The 15,648-nt window shown below is 41.4% G+C and overlaps 1 protein-coding gene across 15 annotated transcripts in view; it reads left to right on the top strand.

The window, feature by feature from the left end:
• Positions 1–521: 521 nt before the first annotated feature.
• PLCB4 (phospholipase C beta 4) overlaps positions 522–15,648 on the top strand; it is a 411,579-nt gene continuing 396,452 nt past the window's right edge. For 5 of the 15 annotated variants that reach the window (XM_032142698.2, XM_032142700.2, XM_032142691.2 and 2 more), the window contains exon 1: positions 900–1,044. The gene's annotated coding sequence lies outside the window, so the exon portion shown is untranslated. Of the gene's footprint in view, positions 748–899; positions 1,045–11,333; positions 11,821–15,648 lie in introns of those variants that run through there. The other 10 variants (XM_032142694.2, XM_058432941.1, XM_032142692.2 and 7 more) reach the window with 5 other exon arrangements.

Below are 15,648 nucleotides of genomic sequence, written 5' to 3'. Positions count from 1 at the left end.
GGGGATTAAATGAATAAAAAGAGTTTAGAACACTGCAGGACGCATTGTAAGCGCTGTGTGGGTTTATGAAACCGAATATAAACAAATAAGCACGTCCCCCACCCAGCCAACGGCTTTGGGGGCCCCGTTCTGGCCAGTCCTGAGCCCCTCCACACGGCCCATGGCGGGCTACGGGTCTCCCATCCGAGGAGGGTGCCGCTCTTCTGCCCCCGCTCCCTGGGTTCTGCGCCCAGCGCCCTCCCGTGCGCCCCCGACCCCTGAGCATGGGGCACATGCCGCGGAGAGCCGCCAGGGAGACCCCAGAGGAGGGCGCCGCGGGCCGGCTTCCCCGGACGCCCCACCCACCTCCTCTTGGCGCTGCCCACCACCTGCCTCCGCTGCTCGGCCCCCGGCTCGCAAGGCTGCGCCCCCGACCCAGTCGGCGCCCCCTCCTCGCCCCGCGGGCTCGCGGCAACTGGGCGGCCGGCCCGGCCCCTGCCCACCCCCAGCCCAGCGCGGGCGCGCCGCACTGGGCATGCTCCGTAGCCTGGGCAGGTTGGGGCTGCGAGGCGACAGCTCGGGCTCTGGAGCCGGGAGGCGAGAACGAGGAGGGAGGCTCGGGGGCAGGGGAGGAGGGAGCGGCGGGCCGCTGAGGGGCGGCGGGGCCCGGAGCGGGGGACGCGCAGGGCCCGGCGGTGGGCGGGCGGGTCGGCGCTGCCCCGTGGGCTCGCTGGGGAGCCACAGCGGAGACCCCCGCCCTCAACTGAGGTAAGGACCGCGCGGCGGGGAGGCGGGGAGGCCGGGGAGGGGGGGCGGAGGCAGGCGGGAGGGCGGGACTGGGGTGCGCCGGGAGGGGGCTTGGCGGCGGCGCTTTATGGCGAGGAGGGGGTGGTGGCGCCGCGCCGGGAGCAGTAAGTGAGCTGCACCGCCAACAAGATCTCACACACACAGACACACACACGCACACGCACACACGGGCGCGCACACACACACGCGCGTACACACTGGGTCTCCAGGCAGCGGCCGTCGCCGCATCCCCGGCAGCAGCTCCAGGCAAAGTGACAGGTAGGAAAAGGCATTTCGGGTCCCGCCCGAGGATGCTCCCGCCCGCCCTGGCCCGCAGGGCTTGTTTGCTTTCCGCGGGTGCGTCCCGGACGCGCGCGCGTGCACCCGGATGCCCAGCGGGGACCCCGTGCAGGTGCCGGGTGCCAGGCGCCCTGTGCGCGCGGGAGGCAGGGGACCCAGACGCCATCCCCCTTCCCCTGTAGTCATCGCCTGCTGGGTTTCCTCAGACTCTCTCCAGACGTTCACCCTCTTCTGGGCTAGAAATAGCTCGGCTCGACGTGTACATGATTATTTTGGTTGGAAATAGTTGGCACCGTGCAACGCATGTAAATGTGTATGCGTGTGGATCTTCTTGCCTCTTGTGGGGAAATCATAGAAATGATTGACCGTTTCCACTTAAAACAACACTGACAGGCTTAGCACTCATTGGGGGCAGGGTTCGGGCCTCCTAAAAGCCTATTAGTGAAGGAAATCCTTATTTTCAGAATTTTAAAGTTGCTTTTGCTTTAACCAATTAGACTCTGTATAGTACAATACTTCTGAGTGTAGACTTCGTATATGGTACTGAATCGAAGTATGGAAATATGGAATTCTCTAATTTCCAAGTGTATTTAAGTGCAACTTTATCTAGAATCGTAAAACTAGCGTTTTCCTAGAGAGAAATACAACTGCCCACTATAGTTTCCATAAATATGGATATATCTGAAAGATGACCCTACTCTTCCAACTTTTTTTCCTCTTCTGTAGTGATTCTAGCTATTGTTCTAAAACATGTATTTGAAATTTAATTTTGGCCAGAATATTCAGGAAAGGTGTTTTTTTTTTTTCCATATATGTAATACTTAGTGGTCTATATATTTAAGTTATAGGTATGTGGAGATAGCTGTTTAATGATTCTTTTTGTCTGGCAATAATGTTATTCAAACATAGGCAGCTATGTATCATTTTTAAATGATATTGAATTTCCCCTTAAAGAGAAATCAGATTTATAATGTAAACATGACCAGGAAAAGCAACTAGTGACTTTACCTGGGGAGGCTCCAAGGAGGTTAAGAAAGTATCTGAACAACTGTGTTCTTCAGAATAGAAAAATGGTGTGTGTGTTGCGGGGGGAGGTAAAATTTTAACTTTATTCTTTTATTGTTTTCAAGAGGCTGTTTTCAGTAATGTGTGGTTGAACTGAGACCCCCATATTTTACACTCTTCAAATTTGAGTGGCCTCAGTTATAGAATCATACAGAAGATCAAAAGTCTAGCTCGGCAGGGGCATGTGGTGTAATCCCTCACTATCTGTGTTATGTAATCCAGAATGCTGTTTTTCACAGGACAGTCTTGCATGATTCTCAGCTGGTGTATTGATCTATTATATCATCTTCCTTTTGAACTGTAGTAGTTTAATAAATGATTGCCATCTTTGGAGAACACCTGTTTTCATAAAAAATCACTTTTTGAAATGGCAAAACATTTTTATTGGCACTTTTATGAATGTAAGACTTGCTGCCAGACGACTAATCTTTTGAATGTGACATAACATATCTAAAGGTACCATGTATTAGCTTATGGACTACACTTCTTTCCAACTCTATTATTACTCAACAGTCGGAACTTAGTTTTGATTTCGTTTTGATGATATTACTACCCAGCTCTGAATTAATCGCTGTTGAAAATGCTGTTCTACAAGTAACTGTCAAAACAGAATTTCTGACTCCATTTGATCACTGGGTGCACATTTAAATCTGTCGGAATAATTTTACCTTTATTTTGCAAATGCATACCCACGCAGAAAGCTTTGTTCTAAAATACTCTATTGGAAGTTTTATATTTGTATGCCTGAAAATGTGAGTGATGTTAAACTGCTTACATGTCCTGGAATCGTGAGGCGGTGTGTTTTTGCCTTATGAGATAAAGAAATATAGTAGTTGAAAAAGTGTTACAGGTTACCAAAAACCTTTTGGAGAAAAAGATTTTAAAAATTTGTATCACCTCTGAAATATTTCAACCACAGCAGAGTCCATTCAGTGCCCGTAGCACAGCTAGTTTGCCTTTACCCAAGATTCTACACAACTGTCTTGAGATTAATGTATACTGCTGACTTTGGCAACATGGGACACTTATATTTGGCAATTTCAGTGAACATGGTATTTTCCTAACATACCACTAACTTCATTTTGGGGTTTGATTTATTAAGAATTGAAATGCTTGCCTGGTATTCATCTTTACCCCACCCTCTAAGTAAAATTGAGGTGAAAGTGAGCTTCAGGGCTGCTGTGCTGTTTTCCTTGTGATCACATTAGCATGCTAACTTGTGAAAGCCTGTAACAATATGAGTGAAATTAGCTTCTTAGTTTAGGTGGCAAACTCAAATAACAGAATTAATGAAAAAATTTTGCAGATTATTAAAAAACATTAGTAATTAGCTGAGTTTGATTTTTTATTTTGAAATCTTGAGAGTAAATTTTATCTTTTCAGATTAGAGCACTTAGGTAATATAAGAAAGATTTTGGATTTCTTATGCTCTCCACACTTAATAGTAAACTATTTTTGGGGAAGTATAAATTTTCCTTGAAACTTAAAATTATTTAGCAGGCTGTGACTAAATTATTGTTTGTGATCACTTAGAAAGTAAGGGTGAAACAGCATGTTGATTAGCACTGCCGACCCAGGTCTTTTAATAAACTGTCTACCACAGTGAGTCCCTGTAAAACCAAGAACTTGTATTTGATACGCAAAATTAGGTCAAGGACTAATGGAGATGCTTTAATGATCACAGTTGGTATTTTATGTCCAGATTGAAGTTTTTAAAATAGTTGCTTTTCACCTCGTAATATATGAATGTGTAGGCCATATTAGTGTGTGTCAAGGAGACTTATCTGCCTGTTGGGAAATAAACACAGCTTTTCATCGCTGGTGGGAGGCAGCAGTGACTTTCTGTGGTTTTGCTGTTGGTTTTCAGATGTGAACTGTGTTGCAAGGACACTGCTTAATTCTCAGTGCTGTCCATTCCACATTTTCCTATTCCCCTCTCATATTGGGAAAATGAATCAACTTGTGTAGCTCTTTCTTCTATTCCTTAGTATCTGTTTGTTTAATAGTTTTGCTTTTGATAAAGCCTCACCCTTTAAAGTAGAAATACTTCCTCAAATTGTAATATGACTTATCTAGTTATGCCTTAGAATGATATAAAGGCTTTACATGTGCCTAGGCTGTGATTCTTTAGCTAACCAAATATAAAAATGAGTTTACTTCCTTGCCAGTGGAGGCAGACCTGGGTGATTATGCATTACTGAGTGGATGAGTGTGACGTTTACATTGTCTTGGTTGGAATTAAGCTTGCTTTGAAAATATCACTGTGGAATAACTTCTGTTTGCAAGACCCACTTCACTCCATTGCAACAACCACTCCCAAACCCCATTTTCTGGGTAGAAGGGTAGAAAGAGTCTGGGTGGAAGCTCACGACTTTGGATGCTTTTTTATGCTGAAGGCGTAACTCAAGTTTCTAGAGGAGATGAAAGTAATAATGCTCTACCTTTCAAATCTCAGCTAGGAGATCTTTATGTTCCAGGGAATGAATGACCAGCAGAGTCTTTATTTTCCCTGCATGAACTTCATCTACTTTTCCTTTCCTTTATTAAATAAAAATAGTTGAAATGGACATAAATCAGAAGGTTTTTCTCTGAACACCCCTCTTACTCACTACTTATAAAACCTTCGATGAGAATGTCACACACCATGTGACCATAAGATAGTGTTATCTTCTCCCCTCTCCTGGGAGTCTCCTTCAAAGCTCAAAGGATCTTTTGGTGTGCCTAGGGCTGGGAAATTCCACCTCTAGCTACGGAAATACCCTTGGGCCAGGCAAATCATTGCTTTAAGATACATTGCCCTTCTTGTCCTCCCGAATAATTAAAGCATGTCTTTGGCTCCCAGACATGAATGAATTGAAGTAGCCATTTCCTTAGAAACAGGAAGAAAAAAGCAACTTGAAGTAATTAATTGTAAGCAGCTCATCGAGAGAGAAGAGACCACAGACCCCTGATTTTACATTTGACATCTCCCTTTCTTCTCTAGAACAGGAGTTCTTCATTTTAGGGCCAGGGATGCAGTTTGGTGGGTCCACAAATGTAGCTGGCAAATGAATTACATCTTTATATTCACTTACTTCCAAGTGACAATTGGGGCAGGTGTTAGAGCTACTACTAGATCTTGGCATTTAGTGGGTTGAAGAGAAACACATGTATTACTTCACATATCCCTTTAAAGATTCATTTTGATAATTATATTTCAATGAGATTGATTTCCATTGTACTTTTAGGTAATTTAATTTTATATATTTAAACATATTATGCTGGGCCAGGCATGCTGGCTCACACCTCTAATCCCAGCACTTTGGAAGGCTGAGGTAGGAGGATTACTTGAGGCCAGGAGTTTGAGACCAGCCTAGGTAACACAGTAAGATCAATTTATGCAAAAAATACCAATAAAAAAATTGGCTGAGTGTGGTGCACATGCCTGTAATCCTACCTTCTTGGAAGGCTGAAGCAGGAGGATCGCTTGAGCCCAAGAGTTCAAGGTTATAGTAAGCTGTGATCACATCAGTGCACTCCAACCTGAGTGACAGAGTGAGAGTCTATTAAAAATATTAAAAAATAATAATAAAATGAAAATATCGTGCTGAGAAGGGTCTTTAAGATTTACCATATTGCGAAGGGCATTCATGACCCACACAAGGTGAAGACCATGTGCTCGAGAAATGCTTCCTCCCAGAGGCAGCTGGCTGGGTGGGTGTTTTCACTAGGGGTTTGCGTTGAGCAGTGGTTGCTGAGACCTTCAGGCATTGGAATCAGGCACTGAATTCCTGACAAATGCCCTGTTTTAGCTTGAATGCTGACAGATGCCCTCTTTTAGCTGTGTGACCCTGGGCATTCACTCTGAGCTTCAGTTACCCTATCTGTAAAATGAGGAGAATAATCCTATGGGGCAAAAGTGCTTGCTGCTGCACTGTGAATGATACAGGGTTACTGCTGCTACTATAGGTGCTCAAAGGATCCCAGTGTCTTTGGGTGTGCCCAGGTTTGGGAAATTCCACCTGTAGCTATGGAAACACCCATGGGCCAGGAAAATCATTACTTTAAGATACATTGCCTTTCTTATGCTCCTGAACAATTAAAGCATGTTTAACAAGTGCTACTGCCCCTTCTCCTAATGGCACTACTGGTATTATGGCTCTCATCTTGTTCTCCTTCATAGGGGTAGATGGCATTGACCTTATCCATACAAAGCAGCCTGAGAAAATTCCTGTAAAACTTACAAGGGATACTTTGCCACTCTGCAAGTGCAGAAAGTTTCATTCACCCCACAGGACCACCATGAAGTACCAGATCTTCCTTTGGACTTGCCAAGCCCAGTGACTGCATTCGGACAGAGGGACCTAATATTAACTCAGTCCTAATAGCTTCAAAATTCTGTGACTTTGGTGTTTTGGAATATAATTCAGTGAGTCAGATGCTGTCCCCAGGGTATCTGTCTCCCAGCTAGGCTTTTTTTTTTTTTTTTTTTTTATAAATCAAAACAAAACAAAACAAAACAAAACATATTAAGCCATTTAGGCCTGGAGGGAGAAAGGCCTCCATTAGAAGAATTAGGGGTCTCTGGTGTTCAGGGGCAGTCATCATAGCTCTTGTTTTTCCATGGAGTTTCTCGGAGAGTACTCAACTTCTCTGCTTTACATAGTATTATAATAACAACAACAAAGTAAAACAACAGACATGTGTTGAGCAGTTAAAATGTGCCACTTTATTTAATCCTTCTGACAGCCTTTTTGGGTGTGTCCTAATAGCATCTCCAGTTTGTGCTTGGGGAAACTGAGGTTAGGAGACATTAAGTTAATCATCGGAGGATGTTAAAGTTAGAATTGAGACTGAAACTCAGGTAAGCTGACATCAGAACTCCAACTTCTAACCACCATACCTGTCATTAAGCTGGTACATGCTGCAGAAAGACTTGTTACCATAACAAGTTTTGTGATAATTATTTTAAGTGACTAGACTGAGATATGACAAAAGCTTCTGGCAATCCTGCTGTGAATATGGAATTGGAATAAGAAGTTGAGGATAAAACTATGCATTCTTATCTAATCCTAGGTACTTCTGTTTCTGCAGTTGCATGCCAGAAATCCGAGATAGGGAGAGTACTAAATGCTACTTCGTGGTAGCCTAAACAAATAGTTTTAGTTTTCTGGAAGGCCGGTTTTTACCTGGTGAAGTTCCTCATGGTTTTAGTGAGGGTATGGTGTACTCTGATTCCTCTAAGGGCCAGGTAAGTGAAAGGCCCAAGTGTGGCTGACCAGGTGTCAGAGACCTTAGGGAGTGGTGAGGCTTGCACCCATCCAGGGGCCCAATTGTGCCCCTTCCCATGGAGCAGCTACCACTCAGGTCTGACAGATTTCTGCCAGGTGGGCCTAGGTCTCAGGATTATCAGTGCCTCTACATTTTCAAGAGAAGCATGAAATCCACATTTATTTGGAGTCTTCTCATTTTAAAATGTTTGGAAATAATTAAAGTGGAAAACAAACCTGTCAGCCCATGGTGTGACCAAACAAAGTACATTTGTGGTTTGACCCAGGAGGTCCCATGTTGAGCCTTATGTTAACTGTAAGTGCTTAGAAACACCATGTACTAGAAAATGTCAATAGTTTTTGTTTTGCCCTGTAATTTTTTTGGCTGTAAAATTTCTTATAAAGGTTGTTATGGTCATTTATTTCCAGTATAAATAGATTTCAGATTCTGAATTTCTGCTTGTTTATTCTCTCCCTATACCCCATTTTTCCAAGCTGTTGGCAAATATACAAAGTTGAGGGGGGAAGGACATGTTTTTTTCTCCCGTTTCATGGTGCTCCTTTAAACTAAGAACACCCGGCCGGGCGCGATGGCTCACGCCTGTAATCCCAGCAGTTTGGGAGGCCGAGGCGAGTGGGTCACTTGAAGTCAGGAGTTTGAGACTAGCCTGGCCAACATGGCAAAACCCCGTCTCTACTAAAAATACAAAAATTAGCCGGGTGTGGTGGCAGGCGCCTGTAATCCCGGCTACTCGGGAGGCTGAGACAGGAGAATTGCTCGAACCTCGGAGGCAGAGGCTGCAGTGAGCCGAGATCACATAACTGCACTTCAGCCTGGGTGACAGAGTGAGACTCTGTCTCAATCAATCAATCAATCAATAAATAAATAAATAAATAAATAAAAAGTAAGAACACCCAAGTGTACAGAAATAGGTGACTTCATTTATGGAGACACAGAGGTTCTCTTGCCTGCCTCACTGATTTGAACTCTAACCAGTCACAAGATGTCCCCCCTGCTATTTGGTAGTAGCTGTATTTGTCCTGAAATATAGAATACAGATCTGTTCCTGCAGACTAGTGTTTCAAGATGCAGTTTGCTTAACAGCCCTCATTTTCCTTGTTGCTTTTAAATTAGAGACCACACTGGATCAAATGAAAATGCAGTTCCTTCGGGATGTGTTTCTCTCACATACGCCAAGACGCTATTATTGAACAAATCACCAAAGCCCTCTCTGGGATTTCTTTTAATTTTTTTTGTTTTCATTGGTTTTTTAAAATGATGTGAGTAATTCATTAATATGTTCCAATTGAAGTGATGATGCAGAAATATGGAAGCAAAACGAGAAGTACCCTTTTCCACCTACACCCATTCCCAGATATAGTCATTGGCAATAGTTTAGAATGCCTCTTTCCCTCCTTTTTTCTGTACATTTACATATATAAGTATACATACATGTCATTTTCTTATTACATAAACTGGATCATATTGCATACATTTTTTTTCTGTGACTGACTTTCTTTTGTCCACTTAACTGTATATCATGGAGAGCTTTCCATGCCAGTATGTTATCTTGTTCTTTCTAACATTGCATAAAATTTGGTAATATGGATGTACTGTACTTTATTTAACCATTCTTCTGTGGCCACTATTGCAAACTGAAAGATTCAAGATCTTTGTTCGTAGGTCTTTGTGCACATGTGTGAGAGTTTTTTTTGTAGCTAAATTTCTAGAAATGGAACTATTTGGTCAAAAGCCTATGCACACTTCAAATTTTGACAGAGCACTGACGAATTGCCTTTAAAAAAGGTCTCCATGAAATTTGTGGAACCTCTGATTATGCAGCTGAACATAGCCTGTAATTGCAGCATGTCCCATATTGTTACCTTGCTTTACTAATTCAGTTAGATTTCACTTGTATATGGCATACCAGGAAGTGATTTTAGAAACAGACTTGTTTCTAAAAAGTCTGGCTTTTACATGGCCTGGCTATGTTTTTTAGAAATGATATGTAGATAAAGGACTATATAAATTAGAAACTACACCTTCTTTTCTTTTCTTTTCTTTCTTTTTTTTCTTTTCTTTTCTTTTCCTCTTCTTTCTTTTCTTTCTTTCTTTCTTTTTTTTTTTTTTTTGAGATAGAATGTCACTCTGTTGCCCAGGCTGGAGTGCAGTGGTGCGATCTCGGCTCACTGCAACCTCCACCTCCCTGGTTCAAGCGATTCTCCTGCCTCAGCCTCCCCAGTAGCTGGGATTACAGGTGTGCACCACCAAGCCTGGCTAATTTTTGTATTTTTAGTAGAGATGGGGTTTCACCATGTTGGCCACGCTAGTCTTGAGCTCCTGACCTCAAATCCCTTGAAAATACAATTCTTAATCAAAACAAATTGATCAGTTAAAGGGCTAATGTAAAAACTCTTTAAGAAAGACATACCTTGTAGAATCAGAGAGTTGAACATCCGTTTTCTGATCAATTTGGTGAGCTGTGAGACTCTAGACCCTTCCCAGCAGGGACATGTCCATAAGCACCCTTTAATCTGTTGTTAGAGAAGTGAGGTGGTCCACAGCCAACACAGACAGATCAGACGTTGATACTGGCCTGGGAAAATTAATTTCATTGCTGAAAAATCCTATCCAGGTGTGTTTGTAGCTTTAGGTTTTCAAATACTAGTTATTTAAGAATCTCTTTTACTTTTTACTTAAAGAATGAGAAGATTAGGAGATAATGCTATTTAATGAGTTTTATTTAATGGATACTTGAATTTAATGTCCGTGACTCTTCTTTTTTTATATTTTATCTTATTTTTGAGACAGGATCTTGCTCCATTGCTCAGGCTAGAGTGTAGTGATGCCATTATGGCTCACTGCAGCCTCATCTTCTGGGCTTAAGCGATTTTACTGCCTCAGACTCTCGAGTAGCTGGGACCAGAGGTGCACACTACCACACCTGGCTATTTTTTTCTGTTTTTATAGAGACAGGGTCTCGCTATGTTGTCCAGGCTGGTGTTGAACTCCTAGGCTCAAGCAGTCCTCCCACCTCAGCCTTCCAAAGTGTCGGGATTACAGGTGTGAGCCACTGCGTCTGGCCTGGCTATGTTTTTTAGAAATGATATGTAGATAAAGGACTATATAAATTAGAAACTACACCTTCTTTTCTTTTCTTTTCTTTCTTTTTTTTCTTTTCTTTTCTTTTCCTCTTCTCTTCTTTCTTTTTTTTCTTTCTTTCTTTTTTTTTTTTTTTTGAGATAGAATGTCACTCTGTTGCCCAGGCTGGAGTGCAGTGGTGTGATCTCGGCTCACTGCAACCTCCACCTCCCTGGTTCAAGCGATTCTCCTGCCTCAGCCTCCCGAGTAGCTGGGATTACAGGTGTGCACCACCAAGCCTGGCTAATTTTTGTATTTTTAGTAGAGATGGGGTTTCACCATGTTGGCCACGCTAGTCTTGAGCTCCTGACCTCAAGCGATCTGCCAGCCTCAGCCTTCCAAAGTGCTGGGATTACAGGTGTGAGCCACCATGCCTGGCCGCTACACCATGTTTTCTTTTAAAGAGATATTGGGAGAAATATTGCAGGAAATCTAGGTCACTGATTGATTCCTAACTGTGTTCAGAAGGGACTACTTTGGTAACTGTAATTGTTATTAATAATATGAAGTAAATTATTTGTGAACTTTACCGCATTCCTTGAAAGACTGAGACTCAGTCAGGGTTAGTGAGTCTTGATTAAATGACAGGAAAGTGAAATACTGTTTCCGTTTCCCAAAGATGGATTTAGTCCTTTCATCTGTTTCTCCAGATATTCATTTTTTAAGAAAAATTCTGGTTTGGTTGGCAGTGACATTCAGATTCTGATTGTATGCCTTCTGCATGTTTATTTTTACAACACACTGTGAATTGTAGAAATATGGTGGGACAGTCATATTTCCTTGGCATTGAAACCTTGCATATTCAAGAAAGTCTGTGCTAGGTTTTGCTCATGGAAATGTTATAGTGTTTCACAGTTTACAGACAATTTCCTTTGATAATGTCTGTGAAAGCACGGTGGAGGGCACCACCTGGTCACTCTTTCAACCTGTGTCGTTCAGGGCCCTGCGGGGGAACAGATGGCATGTGTACGCCAAGTCCTTTGAGGAGGGCTTGTTAAAGGGACCTTTTGGAAGGTGTGGGCAGGTGTAGGGAATACAATCAGGGTGAGTGCTAAAGAAAGACCCAGCAGTGACCGGGAGTTAGTCCTACTCTAAGGAAGGGGCAAGGAAGGCTGACAAGAGCTGTATCCCTTTCTGGAGGGACCCCGTCTGCCTGCAGTATCCCTCCAGGGAGACAGAGGGGAATATATATACCTTCCTCATTCTCTGCCTGTCCCCTAAACACCGGCTGGTGTCTTCCATCATCCGAACCCAGACAGAAGCCAGAGGGCAGGAGAGAAGAGGAAGAGGGTGGAAAAGGTAAGTGAATGGGTCTGGGAAGGCCAGTGGCAGACCCCCACCCGCTTGCCCTCCAGAACAGAGGTTTGCATGTTTGAGCGCTCAGTCCAGGGTAGAAAGCTTGTGGTCTGGTTTGTGGACAAAGAAAATAAAACTGCATCTACAGTGATTAAATTGAAATTGAAATTGGGAATTTTCTACAATACTACATGGCTGGTATCAGTAAAATTTGTGGTGGGCCTTAGAGTAACATTAAAATTTTTTTTTTTTTTTTTTTTTTTTTAGTTCCCTTTGGAATGGATTATGCTTTATGCCTCTTGGGAAATGCATAGACTGGGAAGTGTTATGTATTTATCTGATTAACCAAAAATGTAGGCTTATAGATAGGACAGACAGAAGGGATTCATAAAGTCTCTCAGCATGGAGTTGGATTCCTAAGATAGATGTAATTCCTTTGATTTTAATATTTTATAAAAATATTTTATTTAAAATGTCAGGTACCTGGGGGAAGAGACTAGGAGGAAATTAAGGTTATTAACAGTAATTTTCCTTCAAGGAAGTCAATTTAACAGAATCATTAGCATCACTGAGTAGAAATGACAAAGCTGTATTTCCCCATTTGTTCAGCATGGCAGCAAGACTCTGAAATTTCAGGCTCATTTATTCTCTTGTTTTCTTGGCCCTGTTGTTTGAAAAGGTGAAATCTGCTCTTTGGTTTGTGTACTTGTCCTGAATGAACAAGCAATGGAACTTAATTAGAATCATAAAATAATACTGCTATAAGGTATATCAGAGTTCATTTCTTCTTACCTCCAAATTGCGTGGAGTAAGAAACTGAGATACTAGTTATTAGCAGCTACTACTTTGCAAGTGCTCAGAGCTGGTCACTCTGGAAAAGTCATATCACCTCTCCATCATGAAGGAATTGCACTAGATTAATTCATTTTTGCTTTTACCCTTATATATTCCTGAAGTCCTTGATTCCAAGGGGTTGTCCATTACTCACTATTTTCATAGATTAGAGGCATAGCTTCTTGAGTACCTCTTCATTACTTAGCCCTTAAAATGGTATTCTCTGGGGGTCTCTACATTGCTTTTGACTGTGTTCACTCTGTAAACTCTTTCTATATAAGATAACTCATTCACTTCTACCATCTTGCCTTTATTATTATTATTATTATTATTATTATTATTATACTTTAAGTTTTAGGGTACATGTGCACAGTGTGCAGGTTTGTTACATATGTATACATGTGCCATGTTGGTGTGCTGTACCCATTAACTCGTCATTTAGCATTAGGTATATCTCCTAATGCTATCCCTCCCCCCTTCCCCCACCCCACTTCTACCATTTTTATAACCCCCAATTTACTGAAGACTCCCCTATCACTGACATCTTGTCGGAGCTCCAGATATATCCTATTGTCTGCTGGAGATCTTGACATTGAAGTCTATGGGGACTTTCAAATCAAAGTATACAAAATAGGAGTCCTCAACTTCACTCCAAACTTGTGTCTCCTTCCGGTTTCTAAATCTTCATGAAACAAGCTATCCATCTGTTGAGTCTACCCCATCAATATCCTTCATTTTTGTATACTTTTCTCCATTCCTATTGCCGCTAGCCTGAATTTATGTCTGCATAATTTCCTGTCTTGATCGTTCCAAGAATTTTTCATTCAGTCTCTCTATATTGTCTCTTTCTCATCTGTGCCTTCATCCATGTCTTCTATTGGCTATTTAGTGAGCATCAGGTACTTTAACAGTGAGATCTTGCTCTCAGGAGTTTACAGTTTTCTGGAGGAGACAAATAGACACTACTTTATAAGTTTACATCTTTGCCCGTTGCCTCCATTCTCCAAACCAGCTAAAGTAATTTGCACAAAACAAATCTTATTATAGCATTACCTCTAAGATACTTCAACAGCTCCCTGTTGCTATCAGGATTAATTTGTTTTCCTAATTTGCCTAATGTAAGCCATCCCTGGCCTGACCTCTGTGAGGAAGTTTTAACTCCTTTATTTGCATCACCTCTATTAGGCTGTGTTGAAATCCAAGAACATAAAGCCTGCTGCACTGTGGACACTGTGGCTTTGCACTAGGACTTTGCACTCAATCCCCTTCTTCAACTGACTGACTCCTACAGGCCTTTAGAGACTCCGTACAGTTGTCATCTTCCTATAAAGCCTTCCTTGATTTCCACTCCAGTCCAGGTTGGGTGCCCTACTTTAGTCCTCCTGTTGAATAGTTTGCAAATTTTAGCCACAGCGTGACTGTCTTGGGAAATGGAACAATCTGGTGCATATTAGTGACTAAGTTGATGTCTCTTAAATGAATAAATAAATGCCATTACTGCAAAGTCTGTAGATTGGGTAAATTAGGAAAACAATCTGATGATTAAGCAAAAAAAAAAAAAAAAAAAAATGCCAAAGTTTGGTAAACCGAAGCCATCTGCAGACTTATTAAAGAAAAAAGTATTTCATGATTATTTACACTGGTCATTGAAAAGTAGCAGAATAATCAATTTGGAAATATGATAATTAATTTGAAAATTCTATATCCATTATTTCTGGTAACAGAAATCCTGATATTGTAATTAGTATACTAGATCCAGAGGAGCTATTTCCGTGAAGATAGGTTATCATTTTTTTCCTGATAGGTACATACTCATATTGTTTTTCCTATTTTATGAGTTCGATTTTAATCAAGTTATTCTTATTTTTCTTACAGTGTGTTATAACCCTGGAATTAGAAAAAAAATTTCTATTTCAAACTTGGTTGGAAATTTAGGAAGAAAATAATTTATTTAATCAGATTATTTTATTAAGTGGGACTCTTAGTTATTTAAAAGGCTTTGTATTCATTTTCTTGTAGCATTTTATTTTCCAAATGACCTGCAAATACATCAGTGCCAAACAGAGAAAGCAAGAAAGCTGTTAATTAATTGAAGGGAAATATTCTGCCAAATACAATGCTGATTTTGAAAGAACATGTTTTATAGTTCCCAAACCAGAAGGGAGCATTTTATTCATGGTGGTTTGAATCTTGTGAAAAGAGTGTCTTTGACAGTCTTCACCAGGCCCCCCTCCCCAAGCTTGGAGCATTAATAGGACTTAAGAGGTGTTTTCTTCACAATTGGTTTCTTTTTGATTTCACAGATTTCTTTTAGCTTTGTGTTGAAAAAGTGCTAAGTATGTTAATTATTAGATATATCATTATTCACATTTCAATGCAGACAACATTTAGGAGGATTATAGTTTAGTTATTGCAGCTTTTCAGAAAACACTTCATGATAGCACTGGGAAATACAGATAGAGAATATTTCCTTTTATTTAGAGACTTTTTGGATCTGTGAGGCCCTCTGAGAATCTTAAGCTTGGCCCCATTCTGTCCATTTTTCATTTCCTTTGAAAGAGTTTCAAAGTAACTGGTTAAAGTTTCTCCCCATCTGTCATAAGTAGCATAGAGGGATTTCTTGTGCAGCTACCGAAGGGAAATGAGGAAATTTAAAAGTGCAGATGATTTGGGTATTAACACATATCCTGGCAGTGACTCTGCTAGAATCAGGCTCTCCCAAACCATTTTGTTATATGTTAATTTTTATTTTCTCAGCTACAGTATTATAAACATGGCAGACCAACAGGTTTTCCATAAAGATTGATGATCAGGAGGAATCCACTCCTTAATTAAGAGCAGCAGATGCCTTCTGAAAACCTTCTGGAAATGTTCTACTTTATATTGAACCAAAGTGCTTCCAGCTTTGTTGGAAAGGTTAAGGCAATAATTACACGGAAGGTATGTCTCATTTGTCAACAGCGTTTTTGGTCTAGAATATCTCAAGAGCAGTTCCTG

Source organism: Hylobates moloch, unplaced genomic scaffold (assembly GCF_009828535.3).
Source record: "Hylobates moloch isolate HMO894 unplaced genomic scaffold, HMol_V3 SCAFFOLD_21, whole genome shotgun sequence".
Classification (NCBI taxonomy): Eukaryota; Metazoa; Chordata; class Mammalia; order Primates; family Hylobatidae; genus Hylobates; species Hylobates moloch.
This window is presented reverse-complemented; position numbering and strand designations above follow the sequence as displayed.